Source organism: Rousettus aegyptiacus, unplaced genomic scaffold (genome assembly GCF_014176215.1).
Source record: "Rousettus aegyptiacus isolate mRouAeg1 unplaced genomic scaffold, mRouAeg1.p scaffold_m13_p_11, whole genome shotgun sequence".
NCBI classification, from domain to species: domain Eukaryota; kingdom Metazoa; phylum Chordata; class Mammalia; order Chiroptera; family Pteropodidae; genus Rousettus; species Rousettus aegyptiacus.
The window spans coordinates 23,882,992-23,903,585 of record NW_023416286.1 but is presented as its reverse complement, the minus strand read 5'-3'; the positions used below and the strand labels follow the sequence as shown (position 1 = coordinate 23,903,585).

The window sequence follows — 20,594 nt, the reverse complement described above, 5'->3', positions numbered from 1 at the left end:
AGAGAGGGGCTGTAGGCCTAAAAATAGTCACAGCTTAGGAGGAGGGCCTGAATGGCACAGAGCCACTGTTGCCTTCCTGCCACCAGGAGATGACTCTGTAAAAGAGGAGGTCCAGTGGGGCATGTGTGTCTGAAGACAGGTGTGAAAGTGTAGGGCAGGGTGAGCGTTTTCTCCCTGGCTTGTGTAGGAGGAGGAAAAAGTTTTAGTGATTGACTTTAAAAAACCTTAGAAACTTTTACTGAAGTAAATATTGGAGGTTATTCTTTTAATGAGGCTGGGGTTAGTGGTATATATTTTGAGATATTTCTAATTTGCAAGAAAATATTTTGTCTTTAATGTTAGTCACGTGTGTTTGAGGAATGGAAACAGTGACATGCCTTGTTTCCTATACTGCTCGGGAAACAAAATGAAGCATTATTTGAAAACTTGCAGACAACGGGTCACTTAAGCAAAGACTTATATTATACATTTACAATTGAAATTTCTGGGAGAATTATGTATTTCACTTTGGATACATATGGTGCACATTTTATGTTGAAGTTATATGGGCTAGAAGAAACTTCAGGCTGAAATTGAGATACAAAATAACCTTTTCCAGAAAGGTAGCTGTTTTGTCATTTGGTATAACATATTCAAAACTTGATATTTATTTTAGAGACTTGATTTTAGACTTCTTTTTTTCTATTTAAGGTGAAGCCAGATCACTTTAGGAATTGAAAGAACCATTGGTCAAAGGCCAAAAGCACCCTTTTCTGTTCAGCCTTCAGGGTAATTGTGAAGGTCTGATTAGATAAGAGGTAGAGAGTATTTTCTTTGAACATTCGTTGATTTAGGAATGGGTGATATTGATTTTCAGAGACCTTTTTTCCACTGCTTCTTAGAGTTGACTGTGAAGTTGAAGCACTATCGTCCGATTTGGGGGCGGCAGTGAGGACTCCCTTGCCTTTGAAGGTATTTCTTGTTACCTGTAGCGCAAAGGCTAATCTGTGGGTTTATTTTTCATATTTTGTGTGCTGAGAGACCATAGTAGGCTTTGAGAGGTGATTTGCATGAACTGATTCAGATGACTCATTCTGGTTGCAACATGGGTTGTAAGGAGGCAAGAGGTTAATGATTTTCTCAACTGTGGCTTGGAGCTGAAGTGATAGCAAAGGTGCGAAATGTATTTTGAAGTAGCACCAATTGCAGTTATTATTTGGGTGAGAGGAAAGGGGAATCAAGGCTGACTCCTAGGGTTTTTTGCACAATCTACTTGGGTGCACTGTGGTGCCTCACTGAGAATAAGAAGCATTGGAGTAAGAGGGAAGCTGGTGGGGATCTACAAGCCTGGAGTCCTCTTTCAGACAGGTGAAGTTTGAGATCCTATTGGAGAGATAAGACCAATGAGGATATTGAATTCATAGTTGGGTATTTAAATCTGGAGCTTTAGGGAAGGATCAGAGCTAGAGTTATCCTTGAGGGTGTTATCAAACAGAATGCATTTAAGGTATGAGTGTAGGAAGAGAAGGGTTTAAGGTGCTGAGCCCAGCCTTGCTCCCAACACTTAAAGGCTGTGTTCAGAGAAGAATCCAGCAAAAGCATTTGCCAGCTAGCAGTCTGTGAGTTTAGGAGGATAAAGGTAGAGCAGAGCTTGCAATCTTGTGATAAAACATTAATGAATGAGGAGTTGCTTCTTACAGATGAGCAAAGAAAGTAGTTTCTTGAGATGAAATCATCTAATGGAGGTACTACAACAGCAAAGGATTTATAATATTACATAACTATTTGATAAAGCGGCGGCAGCGTTTGAGAGGACTGATGCCAGTTTTAAAGAAGTTCTACTGTGGGTAAAATGCTGTCAAATAGCATCATATGCTACAGAGAAATTGTTCTTGAAAGGAAGATTCAACTGCAGAGGCACACTTGATTGTCTTTTAAGAAATCGCCACAGCCACCCCAACCTTTAACAGCCACCACCCAGATCAGTCAGCAGCAAAAAGATTATGACTTGTTGAAGACTCAGGTGATGGTTAGCATGTTTTAGCAGTAAAGTATTCTTAAATTAAGCTATATACTTTTTTTTTTTTTAGAATGAATGCTATTGTTCACCTACACTATACTCTACACTAAAGTATAAACATAACTTTTATATGCATTGGGAAACCAAAAAATTCATGTGACTCATTTTATTGCCGTCGTCTGGAGCCAAACCTGCAATATCTCTGAGCTATTCCTGTGAAGGGTTTTGTTTACTGAACAGAGTCACTTTAGTTCACTATTTGGTAAGTGTGTGGGTGTGTGTCCACGTGTGTAACCATTTAGAGTCTTCGATAAGCGTGTGGAAACCATGGTAAATTCAGCCAAAAGTAAAGTAATTATAAGAAATCTCTTTAAAACACCAGAGCATTTAGTTACCTTTAGGCAATCTCGCATCAGGATAATTTATACATTCTGTTAACCATTTTTGAAACATTGATAATGGATGGGAGAACAATAATACCCTTTGAGGGTCCCTAACATCCAAAACTCTTCTTTACATGTCTGGTTACTGTTGATTGTGCTGTTTTAAGACCTTCATTAACCTGGGGGCTTACTTGGGAGGTCTTATTCCACATCGTATCAAAATATTAAAATATAATGGTACTTCATCTATTTAAACAGTTGAATTGCTATTGACTGTCAATCAAATATTACATTTAAAGTCTTCCCATTCTTTACCTCCTTACCTGCTACGTATTTCTCAGGTCTCAGCTAAACATGTGACTTGCTCAGTGACCCAGCCACCCCCACCATAATAGCATTCAGAGTGCCCCTGCTTTTCTTCATTAACTACACTTTTTGTTTGCATAGTTGTTGTTTGTCTATTTTGTTCACTCTAACACCTAGCAAAGTGTTTGATATGTACTGGGCATCCAATAAATTCGATGAATGAATGTCACCCAGTATTAGAAAACAAATCTTAGTGCCTCCTCCTTGCTTTGGTTTGGTTTCCAAACTCAGTGTGTTCTTTATTTTTAAATCAGGTTTACTGAGGTATAATTTACATACAGTGAAATTTGCTTTTTTTTAGGTGGACAGTTTTTTGAATTTTGATGAGCATAGTTGTGTAACCACCAACCACAATTCAAAAAAGTTTTCCATTATCTCCTTGTGCTCCCTTGAGGATTCACCCTCCACACCCAGGCAGACATGGATCCTGTCCTCACGGTTTTCCCTTTCCAGATAGTATATAAATGGAATTATAGGCCTTTTGTGTCTGGCATCTTTCACTTAGCATATGTGTTTGGAATAAGTCTCTATAGTTCTATCAGTAGACACTGATACAACTTATTGCTTAGTGGTATTTTATTATATGGATGTACTGTAATTTTTTTATTCATCCCCTGGTGATGGACATTTATTCTCATTTTTGGCAATTATCAGATTTTCTTCCTGATATTAAGAACACAGACAGTGTAAAAACAACATCAATAACCCATAGCCTCATACACCCAACTCATGTCTACTGTTTTCCTTTTCTTGTGTTCTTTTTCTGTTTTACAAAGTTGTAATCACAAAACACACAAACAGTTTTCCTAGTTGTTTTATAAACTTCATAGTTTTTAAATGGTTATTTCATTGAATTACTGTACTGTAATTTTCTAATCAGTCCCTAGTTAACATTTAGATTGTTTTTAAGTTGGCACAGTTGTAAAAAATAAGCTTGAAAATCCTCTACTTACAGTGTTTCTTATGATAGAGTCTGGCAATAGTTTACCTAAGACTCTTAATTGAAAGCATTAGAAATCCAAGCTAACGGGCCAAAAATTGGATAAATATTAAAAGGGTGTGGACTATTTCTCAGAACTCAGTGTCAAGGGAGTTGTCCAGAACCAAGTCAGGTTAATCAATCCCCTCATTGTTTTTCATTTCTGCTTCTGTTAGGACATCAGTAGCATTCTTCTCTCTGTAGACACTCGCTTCCTCTGCTTCTGGAAGCATGAAGGAAGGAGGCTAGCTAGCTCCACAGGGCTTCGGAGTTCCATGGACACACTGTGCCCAACTAGCTGTTTCAAACTGAAATGCTGGGGGGAGAGAATCTGACACCATTTGAGGTAGGTGTCTACACCAGGGCTAGTTCACATAGTGGAGCCTGCTTCAGGAAGTAAAAGGGGCCCTTCTCAGAGAAAGGGGGTTGTTGTGAACCGAGTTTTCCTCTTAAAGTAAGATTACATGAAATCTATTTTCATGACTGTTGACATTGCTTCCCAAAAGGACAATTACAATTAGGTCTTAAAAATAGAGGGTATCAGGGGAGTATGACACATATCTACATATATATAATTGTTTTCTTTTATTTTTTATTTGTATTTAGATATTTAAAAATGTTGCTTACCACTTATTAATTTTGATTCATCTTGTATGAATAATGTTTAATGGATAGCTAAGCAAATCTGATTTACAGTCAATGTTTATTGAATTCTTTATTGAATGCTTACATAAAGTAAGGCTTTATACCTGAAACCTAGGCAACTACAAGGAAGTTTATTAGACAGTTCTTATTCTTAGAACCATACAATCGAGGTGAGATTTATTAAACCCTGGAGAAGGAGTTTCTTAGTATGTGGGCCTTTGAATGGAGTGTTCCATGCAGAGGTAGTTGTAATAGCCTCTGTCTAGAAATAATATCAGTACTGGTGCTGGGTGGTTTGGGGGGCCAGCAGGAGCCTAAACACCTTGATTTAATGGTGAAGTGCCTGACTAAAAGTCTGTTCCTACGTTCTGTGACTCGGTTGTGCGATTTTTGCTTACTCTGAGTTTCAGGCCTCAGCTGGACTCACTAGGTTGGCCGGGCTCCTTCACCTGGAGTCTACACATGAGCTCTTCTGGGACTTGCCCAGTATCTCCTGGCAGCGGGTGCTGCTGTTCATTCCAGTGTTGCCTTCTTAATCTTAAACCGCTTTATCTAACAACCTTTGTCAATAAACGTGCCCTGGTTACTATCATAATTTTACTCTTCTCCGAAATCATTTATCTGTTTTATGACTCATATTAATAGAGAATTTGAATGAAGATTTTGACGACAAAACTTGCAAAGTTAAGGTATCTGTTCATAGGTGTAAGTGGATTCTTTCTGTGTCACTGTCCAGCTGAGGAGAGCTTCTGCCCAGCCGCTGTGTGGTCCCACAGTGGTCACTGTGGTGACTAATGCTACGGTGTAGACCCTTTCCATCTGTGGATTTAGCCTTTGCTATCTCACATATTCATGAGGTAGCCCAAAGTTCTAAGATAGAGGATGTTTCACCTCTTCTGTAGATTGGGAAATTTGAGGTAACAGTGAAGTTAAACCATTAGCTCTGGCTCTTCTGGTTTGTGGTGTTACTTTCTTCTTTTTCTTCTTTTTCAGTTGTGGTTAAATGTAACATAAAATTACCATTTTAACCATTTTTAACTGTACAATTCAGTGGCATTAAGTGCATTCACAGTGTTGTGTAGCCATTACCATTGTCTAGTTCCAGAATTTTTCATCATTCGAATTCATGAAAGGATAATTTTCCATTCAACTTTCCCACCAGCCCATGGGAACCTTTATTATACTTTTTATCTCTATGAATTTACCTATTCTAGGCACCTCATCTAAGAGGAACCATACCATATTTGTCCTTTCGTTTTTGGTTTATTTCATTTAGCGTATTTTCAATGTTCATCTATTTGTAGCATGTATTGGAATGTCATTCCTTTTTATGGCAGGATAATATTCCATTGCATCTGTTGGGAGCCAGAATCAGGTAGAAAAAGTAATTTCTTTATTTCTTTTTTCTCACTCGGAATGCATTTTTTCCCCACTGAAACAATACCCTAACTTGTGTTCAGCTTCTTGGTCTTTATACATATGTTAAGGCCTTGCTTGGTAGTTCTTTCTGAACATAATGTAGTGGTACTTACATTATGGATTCAGTGGGTTTCTGTTTGGGGGCCAGCCTGGGAATCTAATCATCATTAATAACATTGCTCTAGGAAAGTTAGTTTTTACTTAAATTTCCAAATGAACTTTGGAAGATAACCTTCTTATAAGTTGGAGACTGCCCCTGCCAGCAGTGTGGCTAAAGGTTGTTTAATGAAGAGAATGGAGGTGAAGGAAGAAGTGTGTGTGCAGTGTCTGCGGTGTGGGTAAGAGCATGGCCTCTGAATGAGCAACTTTGCATCTGAGATCTGGGTACCTGTTGTGTGCTTTGAGCCTGCATTTCTACCTTGGAAACACTAGCTGTTGATACACCTGTGTGTTGGGTATGACGTCTGTAAGCTGTTTGACAAAAACAGAAGTGATGAGGGAAATGTGAGAGGGTTTTTTTTCTGGGAATTCCCTTCCGGGTTTTGGTGCTACATGAAAGTGCAGGATCTTGCCCTAAGTTTGTCTTTGTGCCTGAAGGCCACTGATGCAAACACTGGGCTTTCTGAATTGCTTCCAGGCAGCCTCCAGTGACTGTGGCTATTACTAGACACTTTCAGATTCCTCCCTCAGAGCTTCATTTTGGTTTGGTGATCTGAAACATGATGATACAAGTTTGGTTCAGAGACACTAATACACAGTCATGTTTATTTTTTCCTTCAGGATCTGATTCCTAATCTTTATCTGTTTTACTGTACACCTTTATTTTTCTTGGATACTCACTGGCATCTCAGGGCATGCATACAAAGAAATAATAGTTTCTTAGCCTAAGTTAAATTTTCAGATCAAGCAGATGAAAGGAGGAAAAAGTTGTGTGTATATGTTTGTTGCACATGCTTAGGAAAGCAGGAAGGATGATTTAGTTCAGAGTAGGTACTTTTCTTATCAATATATTTTTGGAGGTTTAATCTCTTTTTAATTCTCTTATAGATTAAATAAATAGTCTTGACCTGTGTCCATTTTATTTCTGTCTCTTATCTTTCTGTTTCTTTGTTTCAGAATTTGGAAGAACTACTCTGCCTATTTACTCTACTAGGTAATGATCTGAAATGTTTTTACTTAGTGCCTTCTGTATCATTGAGTGAAACTGGATTACAAAAAATGTTAAACATATGGCGTTTAGTTTTTGGCCTAGTTTCTCTGTAGAAAAATTTAATCTGTTTTGAGACCTAGTAGGGAACTGCATGTACTGGTTTCTTATCTTAATTGGCATCAGCGATTGTAGCCAAAAGTGCTTTACTTGGTATGACATCCATACAAATGAAGCTGGCCTCTTCTGTTAGGAAGCAGGTCCAGATAATTTTGTTTTAGCAGATGCACATGACAGTTGCAATTATGAATCCCTTTATTTATCTCCTTTGTGGTGTAGTCACTGGGAGACTGAGAGCAATAGGGGTTCAGGTTTGGATAATACAAGTGACGTCTTTACTCTTGTTCTCACCTATAACTTTGGGACACAGATCGATTCCGTATATTATATTGGTTTAGGACACTTCATATTTTCTTAAAGTTGTTTTGTCTTGTAGGCTTGTCTCTAGTTTCTGCAGCCTTTCCTTTTAGTATATTTTATGTTCTTAATACAAGATTAGTCTGTGCTACTCATGCCATTTTGCCTAAAGTGGTTAAATGCATACATACTTTTAAAGAGGATAAAAATTAGGTTTTTATTCTAAATGCACCTTTGCATTTTGCATCCTTTCCCTCACATATTTTTATGAGGCAAGACGGTAGTGAGCCAAAGGGGCTGGTGATAAGAGTTTTTAATCCTGGTTCTCTCTAAATAGTTATATTAACTTGGAAGTCATTGGGGCTGCTATGCAGAACAGTTTTAAGGGCACTATTGTCATCATCTTTAAATGGTAACCCTGGGGTTTCTCTTCCATAGAATATATTGTGACTGCTGACTCTTAGAGTTATACAATAAAAGAAGTACTAGAAATCAACTTATTCTCGCTAGACCACAGTTTTCTCATATATAGAACAAATAGTTTGGATTCAATGAACTCCAGATACTCTAAGCACTGGAAGATGAATCAGTCATCAGTGTTCGTCAACCTCTCTTCCATGAATGGGCCCTCTTTACAGCCGAATAGTAAAATTATCTTTGTTAGTAAGAGTCGTGTCTCATTTCAGGTGAAGTTTATCTCTTGTAATGTGTAGCTTGTGTAGATTGCCTGCATGCAAGGCTTCTTGGCATGTATTTTAGGTGTTTGAATTGGACAATCTGTTGGAATTTGAAAGTTCTATCTATTTAGGGACTACATTGAATATTTTGTAAAGTAACAAGCTTTGATGACCCTAGTTACTCATGTTGGGAAGAACTGATAGCTGGCTCAAGATTCTGAATAATTCCCAGATCTTTTCAGTTTCTTTGAAAGAAATGTTGATCTAAAAAGTATAGTCCATAAAAAAAAATGTGGCTTGTTTTGTTGGGGTATAAATATATATTTTTAAATATTTTGGTATTTAAGATTCCAAAAGTAATTATGAATATTTAAATGTAGAAATGTATGGAACAAATTTATAATGTGAAAGATCCTTTGTACCTCCCCCCTTACCACTTGATGTGGTGGTGGTGAACCATTGTAATGGTATGATAATTAATCTTTCTGGAACTTTCTTTTACATATATATTATTTGAGAATTTCTGAGTATTTAGAACTTTCTATAAGAATTTGTTAGTATAGGTAATGAGAAGGAAAGTTGTAGACAGATTAATAAAAATTTTACCTGAAATCTGAATTCCTGCTGTGATGTAGATACTTGACATCTTTCTTTCAAAACCTTTTTTTTTTTTTTAATTATCTGAATCACTGGAGTATTCTGTTTTTTTTTGTTTTTTTTTTTTTTTTTAATTCAGAAGCAGCCACCCAGTAATAGTGGATGCTGATTTAATCTGACAGGAGAAGTCTCTCCTGTTTTCAGAGATGATCTGGACAGACCAGTAAGTTGCTTACTTTACAGAACTCTTCATTTTTGTTTTGTTTTGGGTTTTCCTATAAAGGATGTACAGAATAACTAAGAAACATCTGCATATAAGTTTTCCGCCTCTAAGCCTCAGAAAAGTCTGATATTTTGTTGGCAGAGAGTCCAAAGAAAATTCTATAGTTTGGGGGAAAAAAAAAAAACAACTCATGACACTTGGCTGTATTACTGCTGCAAGGCCGAGCTGGTCTTTGAATAACCTTGGTCTCCTGAGAGGATTCATTTTATGGTCTGGTGTTCTGATTTATTTTAGGCTGGTTGTAGTTTTGCATTGCTATATGAAAAGACAGTCTCTTAGGTGCAACCAACAGCTAGCTATCTGTGGTGGTGGGGGGGGGAGGCGGGCAAATAACTTGAATAATACTTCTCTTGCTTACTTTCACAGCCATCAATTTTGATATTCTAAGGAATGTAAGTAAGTTACCTTAGTGTAATTGATTTGGGATGTTTCAGCAAAACACTAGAGTTGATGAAGTTTTGGAAGACATACTTTCTTAAATAAGCCGCTTTTAAAATCTTACATACTTTTCATCTCTTTACGTTTTCTGATATTATATTGAAGTACCCCTACTTCAGGACAAATTCTAAAATGTGTGAAAATGCAAGGATTATTAAAAACAAATGTGAATACACTTCTAATGACCTTTTTACAGAGGAAAAGAGTTAAATATGGTGCTTTGTTTTGAGCTTAATTTGTCAAATACAAAAACTCTCATTAGGCTACATGTAAAAATTTAATATAGTGTTACAACTGACCGTGGGCACTTTATGGTTACCTCTGCAAAGCATGGAGTGTGTATGGAATTACTTCATGTAAACTTTAGTTTACTATGTCATCTGAAGTGTCTAGATCCTTGGATTTGTTGGTTATAGCTTTGCATGCACGTGTGTGCGTGTGTGTGTGAGTGAACAAAGAATAAGTAGATGAGACAGAGTGGGAGGGAGGGATGGATAGAAGAAAACTAGAACTATTTGAGTATTTATGATTTAAAATGCTCTGAGCATGTTTAACCGGGTAATTTGCCCTTCACACTATTTTAGCAACAAGATATTAGGATTGGGTGAACTTAACTTTGTTATTTCTACTGTATTCCTACTGTTTTATGATATGTTTAATGAATATAGGATGTCCTGAAACAGGTATTAATAAAAGAAAAATGTTAAAATATTTTACTCAGTAAAATTGCTAAGCTTTCAGGAATGCAGTTTTAAGAGTTTGTGAGTATGTGGGGCTTTCCATATGCTAGTTTTGAGGTTTTAGGAAATTCTTAAGCCAGAAAGTCTTGGAATAAAAGTATATTTTTGGAATAAAGTCCAGGAATCAGAATTCTTGAACCTCAGTGGGTCAGTTAATTGGCTTTGTGTTAAATCTTCCAGCAGACTTTAGCTAGGAGCTTTTCTTCAGAGGTGCTGTCCTTATCCTAATCAGCTAGGGCCCAACTCTCACTGTCTTTCTGACTTTTAATTGCATAGTGTGAATTATCTATGACTGAGTATGCTGTGCTGTTAACAGGTTAAGTTTTTGGATGTCAAGTCTCATTAAAATACAACCATTCACTTAAACTTTATTTACCTATGAGGTTTAAACAGAATATCAGTTAATTGTTTATTTGTAAAAATAGTTGTTTTTCTTGGAATGATTTTAAATTTTTTGTGGCATGTTTTTTTTTTGAGTGAGTTTTGAGTACACTCTGTTACCTGCTGATGGTCTTGTAACTTTTTTTTTTCCCTAAAGTGGGTAGCTTTTATCTACTTTTAGGAAACTTGGGAATACTTGATTATTTCTAAAAATACTCTAACTAGTGAAATACAGTGTTTTAAAGATATTTTAAATAGACCTCATGTGATTTGAGGGGTGAATGGGGAAAGGGGGCGATATATTTTTGTTGCGATATTTTTGTTTTCCCATGGCATAAACAAAGTTTCTTTCATAGTGTTCATTGTTGAGTAGTATATCCACATAAAAACTAAGTTTCTATATTTCAGAAAGAAGTGAATTATTTTTCTTGGATAATTAATCTAAGTAGTATCTGTCTCTGTGCTTAATAAATGATTCATTTTAACCTATATCTCTCATTTGTTCTTTGAATATCTCCTTTATTTGTTGTTTGGAATGGGTAAAAATCCTTTTAGCACCTAGCACAGCTAGAATTAGTATCCTAAACTTGTATTAGTTTATTTTTAAAAAGAGAGAAAATATAATAAAACTCCTATAATTTATGCTAAAAGCTTAAATCCTTTTTGTATACCAAGGATGTGATTACTTATGCAGCTTTCTGTAAATTGTCTGCTGTGTAGCTTTCTTCTGAAAATTAATATAAGTGAAATAGTCTTTTAAAATAAAGTTTACTTCACTAGTGAAATATGGGACACCCGCTGTGTGCCCGGCTCTCCACCGCTCCGTGCACAGAGGTGAATCTGTTCATCTTCGTCTGGCTTTTCGTCTCCCTTCTGTCTCACCACTGCTGTATTAGTTCAGATCATTCCCACAATTTCCTGCCATGGGTCTTCCCTCACTGGAGCATCTTCCTCACTTCAGCCAAACCAAAGTGCTGGTACCCATCTTAACAATTTTGGCAGACTCGCATCGTTACCAGAGTAGAATCCAAACTCTTGAGCTTTACCCGGCTGCTGCCCTTTATCCCACCCGTGGCCACTTCTGTCTCCAACCATTCCAGTCTCGTCACACTTCTGGCTGCATCGCCTGTCCTCCATTTCTGCTTGCTTTGTTCCCCCGACTTTCCTAAGCAAGCATGAATCTTCTCTCAGTTGTGGCCTGTTCATTGCTTCTGTGTACATCGCGCCTTTCCTTGGGCACTTACCTCATTGTTATGTCTCTCTTCCTACACAAGTGCTTCTAATCCAGTCTGTAGCACCCCCAGAACCTGTGCCCAGCACATGGTAGACATCACATACATGTTTCAAACAGCATCTTTAATTGTATTTATTTTGTTATTTTTACCAGTCTGTAAATTTGGATAGAATACAAATTTTAGTCCAAGATACAAAAATGTAACTTCCATTAATCACATTAAGGACTTGTATTCACTGAAGAAGCAAAAACCAGACTAACAATCTTGATGGACCATCTTTTGGAGAAGAAACTAAACTTTTCTGTTATATCAGAGTTATCCAGAACTATTTTTTAGGGTCTATAAGCCCACTGTCATAGTTGTCAGAACTTCATCATCTATGTCAAAACTAAGAAAGGACCATCTGTTTTAAAGATCTTTTCCCAAGTCTAGCAAGGTACCTTGAGAATGGATCTGAGTTTAAAGCATCCTGGTTTAGAGAAAACCTCTACTGAAATGTAACAGATAACAGTGGAGGTCTGAGTTCAAACCCAGCCTCTTATTAGTGAAGAGCAATTCTCTGTAGAGTAAGGGATTGAATCTGTTGTAAGTCCGCCTGGATAAGGTAGCCTGCATTGGTTTCCATTTCCCAGCCTACTTTGCAGGCAGATGTGGCTATTGGCATAAATGTTGTGTTATATGCAGTAGCTTCCATACTTGCTGCTTCCTCACCCTTCTTCTGCCTTACTGATGAAACACAGATAGTGCTATTTTGGCCCAGAGGTTGAGGTCTTTTGCAGAAGAGGAATGCGAAAGGTGGAGCCTGGTCCCTGACAGCTGGGTCCCTTAATCCTAGACAACCTAAGTGGACTTTTGCATGAGACAGAAATAAACTTTTGTCTTTCTTTTTTGCCACTTATTGCAGGTTTTCTGTCCTGTGGCTAGACTTTGAACCCCCAATACTATAGTATTTTGGACAGGGAGTGTCTAGACTAGGGGGTTGGGGGGAGGGTGAGCAGGAACTGCCTAAAACCATGACAAGTTCTCTGGAGTAGGCAGAGATTTGGTTAATTATAGTCTAAGAGGATTTAAATATCAGATTAGCATTAAGATTCCATAGATTTTTTTTTTTTTTTTAACACCTATAGCATCTGGTCTTCCTAGGTGGTCTTCCATCCAACTACTAACCAGGCCTGACCCTGCTTAGCTTCTGAGATCAGACGAGATTGGGTGTGTTCAGGGTGGCATGGCTGTAGACCATAGATCATTTTTAAGGTCTCTTCTAACACTGAGAGTCAATGACTTTGAAGTGTTGAGCTTTGTTTTAATAAATTGCTGTATTTCATCATGCCTAAGACACACATTTTTGCATTTAATGTTTCTGATATTAGGATGTATTTTACAAGACAACTTCACTTTGACATACTGCTAGAGCAGAATTTGACATTTGACTTTGAAGTTCCATACGTATCTTCCAAAGTGGCTAAAGTTAGCAGGAAAAAATGTTGGCTTCAGGTGAGCAGGTTCCAGTAGCTAATTAGGATAAATAGTATATAGCAGTAGCTGAATAAATCACCAGTTTTGGTTCAGAAAAAGGCCACTTGCTGCTCAAGTATGCCAGTTTCTTCACAGAGCCCTATCTGTAGTCTCACCCTGAGCTTTTTCTAAAGCTCAGACAGAGATGAGCTAAGCTATTTAGGATTTAAAAAGGAACTAAGACTCAGTTGGTGAGATGATTTCTAATGGAAGCAGAAAACAGGATAGATAGTAAAGGTTTAAAATAATCCTCTTACATAATTCTTTAATTCTTATCATATGCTCTGAGTTTAAGAAGCAAGCAGTGCTAATAAAAGGATAGTATAAAAGAACAGCCTACTCTGTCCTCAGAGGCAATTGTTTTTCCACTCTATTACTTCCATATTTTAAACAAGTATATAACTATGTGAATAGTCTCTGTGACCCAAGTGATGCTGCTTTCTTTCTTGTACAGCTGTTTGTTTTTTTTATTTACTCCCTCCCCTCTTTTTTTTTTTTTTTTTTTTTTGGATATCTGGCAGGAACAGCTTACATCCTCCAAAAGCACTCTCAGATTTCTCTCAGATCAATTTTTCAATTGGTTAAAACTTTCCAGTGTTTCTTAGTTCTGTGTTTTTCTTGGAGACATCCTTATTGGATCTTCACCTTTATGCCGCCAAATGGGCTGCTTGCCATCTAGGTGTAGAGCACAGCGGTCACTTAGAATAGCTTTTTGTGCCCAACAGTCATATCAGCTGCTATTAGTTGGTATAATCTAAAATGTCAGTGACATACAGCTGTCAGATCTTTTCATTTATTGTGTAGGAGTAACAGGAGGAGATCTCATGGAGGAATGGCACTTATATGTGGCCTTTGAAATGGGTGGGATTGATACAGTTTCCCATTTCTTCAGTGGCTAATCAAGGATGATGATTACTTGTGTACTGGATGGATGTATGGCATCTGGTACTCTGAATGTTTATTTATCCATTAGTTGCCAAGTTTCTGATCTTGTTCTTAAAATTGCTCTGATACTGATTAGATTTGGTTTTGCTAATAGACTGTGCTTTCAGTTTCATGGGGAAATAAAAGGAAATGGGTTTGGTGATCAGCCAGTCTGTGCCACAGTTAGTTTTGAGAATAAAACCACCTGATGTTTGGAGAATAATCAGATGCTGGTGACAGACAGAAGCCTTCACTTATTCCTATTCTCCCTGCCCCCCTTTTCTTCCCTGAAAAATTGTGAATCACTGATAAATGATCTTGGCTAAAATGGTATGATTTGGGCAGAGGAACTATAGTGTCACTCATGGAAGATTTTAGTGAAGATCCCAATTTGGTATTCTGAATCCCATACCGAATGTTGACATTAGTTCAAAATGGAAATGAATTCTTCCCTTACTACCTTAATTCTTTGCACAAATATTTCTAGTTCTCTCACTCCTGGGCAAATGGTAAGATTACACTTCCCATCTTTCCTGAAGTTAAGTATTGTCCTATAGCCTGCTTTGGTGAAATATGAGCCCAAGTGAGTGCATCATTTCTAAGCAAAAGCTTTAAGATGAGTAGAAACTTTGCTGCGGTCCGTTCCCAGTGTCTGGTGATGGTGGAAGTTTTTGTTGGGATGAAACCCCAGTCATTCTGGGTCCTGGTTGACCAGAGATGCGAGCAGGGCTCCTTGCCGACACGCCTAGCCACTGAAGTTTGTGGTGGTTTATTATCGTAGCAAAACAGCCTGTCCTGAGGGATAGTATAGCTAGTGCTTATACTCCAAAGTCTTTACCTCTTTAGTGGTTAAGGTTCCAAACTAGCCTCATATTAATAATAAAAAGGTCAGTCTCTTTCCATTGTTTCCAATATTGCTCAGCCTTTGAACCGTTGGTTGCTACCTATGTAGGCTTCTCCCAAAGTAAAAGTACTTCTGGATTTACATCAGGATTTTTGCTGCCTCTACAAGTATGGGGAGAGAAATCTTGGAGGGAATCTAATGTTTCTTGTCACTGTCTGTACAGGTGGGGTGCAGATATGTGTGAGGCGAGCGAGGATAGAGACCACCTTGACATCTGGGCAACACAGAGCAAGGAATCACTTTATGTGAGTGGTTGGGTAAAGAGTAATTACTGTCCCTGCTTTGTCCACTAGAGATAAAAGATTTATTTATGTAAAGGCTGTGACTGTGGCAAAGGATTTGTGTTTCTGACATTTTGAAGCCTAAAATCAGCACTGGTTGTATTTCCCATAATTCTGGGGGAAATAGCAGTACTGTTGGGCAAGAGTTTTGCTCCATTATAGGTTATGGTGTCTTCTGTAGACTGAGAACCTAACAATTGTTTATGTGTATTTTTTAAATATTGGAAACAGTGTTCTGAATTTCAGACAGCCAACTCATAAAAGGACTTGCACAATGCGCTAATTTTCTATGAAGGGAGTTGTGCAAGAGTTCCGCCTTATGTGCAGTTTTGCTTTCTGTGGTTTCAGTTACCTACGGTCAGCCGTGGTCCAAAAATATTTTTTATTTTTATTTCTTTAAAAATTTATTGGGGGTGACATTGGTTAATAAAATTATAGAGAAAGTCCAAAAATATTAAACGGAAAATTTCAGAAATAAACAATTCATAACTTTTATTCTGAGTATCGTTATGAAATTTCTCACCATCCACCTCATCCCACCTGGGACTGAATCGTCCCATGGTCAAGTGTCTCAACTCTGTAGATGCTCCTGCCCTGTAGTCACTTAGTAGCTATCTCGGTCATCAGAGAGAGGCTGCAGTCAATTAAGTTTTGTTACAGCATAGTGTTATAATTGTTCTATTTTTATTATTGTTAATTTTTCTGCGCTTAATTTATAAATGAAACTTTATCATAAGTATATGTCTACAGGAAAAATAGTATGTAAGGGGTTAAGTACTATTTGTAGTTTCAGATATCCACTGGGGGTCTTGGAACATATTCCACCCCCACCCCTCCCATGGATAAGGGGGACAACTGTAGTTACTGCAAAGCCTGAGAAGTTGTATTAGTTTAGCACACAGTGTGTAAAGAGTACATAGACAGAGATGATCACAGAACCACCTCTTCCCCTTAGCCCCCCATCACTACATTTTGAAAATGGGCCAGTCCCCTCTCACTGATACAGTAATGCAGGGGGAAATGATACCCTTACAACCTAGTTTCCAAAAGGGTTTTTGGTGTTTGCGAAGACCGTCATGCTGCACCAGGTGGGCTCTGCCTTGTGACACACCTTCTGCTCACTCATTAGCGGGCATTTTCCGGTTTGTGCAACAAGAAGAGCAGCCTCTGCCGCCTCTTGTTCTGGAATTACTTAAGAAACCTACCTCCTGGGGGAGATTTATCCTTAATGTTTAATTATCCAAACACATGCTAATTGGAAACAGTGTGTGTGTGTGTGTGTGCGCGCGCGCGCGCGCGCAAGCCCGTGTGGGTAGGTGGTGGGAGGTGTGTGACTCTTGAGACAGGAAAAGTCACAGGATTCCAGCCTACCTTATTTACCATTTCTTCCTTATCTTCTAGGCTGGACAGAATTGGGGTAACTCATCTAACAGGGCCTACCAGCCCTATTATGAACAACTTAAGGCTAGAAACACTTTCATTTTCTATAGAGCATACGGAAGCCTTCTGCTTTGCCTTTTCAAAACAATCAATATTATGTCAACCACCAGTGCGTAAAGGGCCTGCGAAGACTTCCCTGTGGCTGCAGCTGTGCCTCACTGGTGCCCGCCTGCTGCTTCTCTGCTGTCTTGCTGGTGTCAGATGAGGCCTCTGCTGCCGCAGTGCCACTGCTAGGGGGAGTTCAAGGTCTAGCCTTGTGGCCTGCCCAAGGAGGCTGCCTGCTAAAAGCCTTCCCTGTGCCGAGGCCCACATGGCTTTGTTTTCGATGCGCAGCCCCAGGCCTTGTTAACATTTCATGTGCAGTTCTCCTCCTGTAGGAAGAGCCACTTACCTGTGGACAGAGTTGCCACGAGCTGGAGTTTTCCCATTCAGATTAAAGGTTTAGTAGTATTAGGCTTAGTTATTTAAAACTAACATCCCAACTGAAAAAGTGAGCTGGATTGCAGCATGTAGGCTGCAGACCACCAGTGTGAAAAAAAAATCTGGTTTATGCCTTGAACCAAAGTGCCGACCACCTTGTCCACGACAGAAGCCCCGGTTACCCCAAATGTGTTTTGTTCCTGCAGACTTTACTCCTTTATTTCTCATGGTTTGTTGTCTAGGTAACATAGTTAAAGTTTTGAGAAGGCCCAATAAATAATTCAAGACTGCTCTTCAGAGTGGCTGAGCTGGTTGTTAAAATACAGATGTTCTCCTGTGTCAGTGGTTTGTGACTGGCCACTGCCCAAAGCCCCATGTGCTTCGTTGGGTTGCCGCAGCCACTGCAGCCTTTTCTGGGTGATTCCTTGGACCTCCCCAGTGATCCAGGCTGAAGGATAAATGCCCGGCTCACCAGGGGCCTGGCCTCTGGGACTCTGCTCCAGTGCTGTGGCCAACACGTGTTCAAGATTGGTTAACTCTTTTGAATATTATCCTTACCTTCTTACTCTTTCTGGTTGTGAACATGTGAGAAATAAGAAAAATAAAAAGACGGATAGATTATCATAGATGAAATTGTAGATGAATTATAATTACAGATTCTGTAATTATAAGATTTCATCTATAATTATAGCTGAAGGCTAGTTTGAGGGACAGCTGTGTATGAGAGACAGACCTACCCAGTCACTGCAGTGCAGAAACGGGGTGCTCACCCTCACCGCCTCTCCGGCCCCCACCCCCTACTGCAGGGACAGGGTCTGCTTCTAGGGAGACTGGAGCTTGTGTTCTCTGTGGGCAGCAGGGCTCGGACCACAGGGAGGTGAGTGAGGCGCCGGCCTCAGGGTAGGAATTTAAGGGGTGTCCCTCAAAACCTCGGTGATCAAGGTAAATACTATTTAATGAATTGTTTTTAAAAATCAGAATTAATACGGGAAAGCCATGAAGAACACAACACCAAAATTTAAAATAAAGACAGGGTGAGTAGTACTGACTTTTCACTTTGCCTCAGGTGTCAGTGTGGCCGAACGGGCACTGTACTGATCCTGCCTTAAATTTAGTATCTGAGGCAGACGTCACCCTCACCTTGCCCTAGTCCTTGTCCAGCTAGTTCTTCCTAAATTTATGGAATCCATGAAGTCAGGGGTCCTCAACCCCCTGGCCACGGACCAGTACCGGTTTATGGCCTGTTAGGAACCGGGCCGCACAGCAGGAGGTGAGCAGTGGGCCAGGGAGCCAAGTTTCATCTGTATTTGCAGCCACTCCCCATTGCCAGCATCACCGCCTCAGCTCCACCGCAGGTCATCAGGCGTTAGATTCTCACAGGAGCACCGGTCTCTGGTGCCAAAAAGGTTGGTGACCGCTGCATTAAGTCACTATTTCTCCTGGGTAAATTGAGTAAAAGGACAGAATAAGGACAGGAATGTTATGCTAACTGAACTTCTTCCACATGGAAGGAATAAACAAGTGGGAATTAGAAGCAACGTTCTCCATGAGTTAAAAGTTCCAGTTATTTTCTATAAAGGGAGTATTAGCTATCTGAGCAGAAAATGCAAAAGCATAAATTAAGGTTCAAAGTTAAGGAAACTTTACTCCTAGTTAAAGTAACAAATTGTATAGTTGGATATGAAGGTAACTTGGCCCTTCCTGACAGCCCACCAATTTTACTGATCTGCTTGGCGAGACAGATTCCATTGTCAGAACTCTCTGCTGCATCCTGGCTACTCTAAGGGTGGTCAGTCCATGGACCAAGGCATCAGCGTCACCAAGGAGATGCATAGAAATCTGAAATCTTAAGCCCCACCCAGAACTACTGAGTCAGTCTGCATTTTTACACAGGAGATCCAGTTGATTTCTACTTGTTTTCTAAATAATTTAAAGTCCAGCTCTGTTGTGGCACTTTCATAGCCTTCCTTTTGACCAAACCCAGTTTTCCTCCTGTTTAAAGAGCCTCACAGAAATTCTTTATGCTCTTAGGAATTTGAATGCTAATTATTAGGTATACTTGTACCTAATTGAATATCGGGTACGATGTTCTTCACTAAATTCAGTGCTGGAGGAGGCTGAGTTTGTCAACAGATAGGTTGTAGGAGTTAATTTAAGAATTTAAACTTGATTGTGAAAAGCAGTAATATAATGAGACTTAGGGGTAAAACTGTTAACTACCCAGAATGGATTTTACAGGAGCTAGAGATGTATGAGAATAACAATAAAACATGTCGATGATTTTTTTTGTTCTTCAACTGCTTTATTTTTTTTCTTTAGAATAATATAAACTTTGTCACTTAGATATTATGCATATGTCTTTTTTGTTTTAAAGTCGAAGATAGTTTGGGTTTTAAAACCTAGAGAGCTGAACTGTTGTGATTTGTGAATTCTTAAAAATGTTCAAGAAGACTGATATGATTTTTTTTAAAGCTATAAATTAAAACTATTTGTATTCAAATCTTGGAAGACTGATATGCCATATACTGACATAAATAAGTAAGATTAGGGTTCTCTAGTAATGAAACTAGTTTTCACATACGATTTATAGAACATATTTTTTATTTCATAATTATCACGTGGGGTAGCAAGTTTACCTGTATAAAGTTTCGAATTATTGAGCTGGGTATTGCAGGTAATTGGAGGCTATAGAAGATACCAACTGAAGTGTTAACTTCTACTGAGTTTATGGTTCACTTGGCAAATAAGGCACACAACTATAGTATTATCTAATAGTAGTCTGCTACTAGCAACTAATTTGACCAAGTCATACAATTTATTTCTTAGAGTAGTGTCTTTATTTGTAAAATGAGGAAATTTGAATTGGATCTCTAAAATGTCTTCTAGTATTAATATTATAATGGTAATGAAATCAATTATATGATAATGATTTAATTCATACGATAATGATTCAACTTTTTGGGTGTATCCTCTGTTAGAAATAATGGAATTTTTATCTTTGGGGAGTAAACAATCATTCTTCTTAAGCTAAGATTTAGAAAGTAATCTTATTTTTTCCAAAGGTGTTTAAATACCTCAAATCTCATACTAGTAGTTCTTTTTACCATTTCTTTTAATATGTATTTATTGATTTTTAACTTTATAAATCATTACAGAAATGCATATTTTGGTAATCTTTTTATTCAAGAGGAGCTACCCTATTATTTTCCCAAATCTTAATGAGCTGGGAATTTGTTCTCTCTAGTCCAAAATAGTCTCTGAAAAAGATCTCTTTCTTTGCCCAAATGGCTGTCTTAAAAAAGAATACTTTGCTAATTCTACTTTGTTCTGGTAGACGACGCTATTAAAAGAAAATTGGATAAATTAACCCTTGAAGTGAGGATGATTTATTTCAACCTTTTTCT

At 38.4% G+C, this 20,594-nt stretch overlaps 1 protein-coding gene and 1 pseudogene across 8 annotated transcripts in view; one reads left to right on the top strand and one right to left on the bottom strand.

Annotated features, from left to right (window-relative positions):
• The window catches only part of MTUS1 (microtubule associated scaffold protein 1), a 132,613-nt gene that overhangs the window by 14,741 nt on the left and 97,278 nt on the right, over window positions 1-20,594 (top strand). Inside the window, exon 3 of one of the 8 annotated variants that reach the window (XM_036228612.1) lies at window positions 15,213-15,294. The exons of 6 other annotated variants lie outside the window; for them this stretch is intronic. The gene's annotated coding sequence lies outside the window, so the exon portion shown is untranslated. Of the gene's footprint in view, window positions 1-3,661; window positions 4,074-15,212; window positions 15,295-20,594 lie in introns of those variants that run through there. One more of the 8 variants, XM_016129976.2, reaches the window with a different exon arrangement.
• LOC118609741 lies at window positions 12,825-12,943 on the bottom strand (annotated as a pseudogene).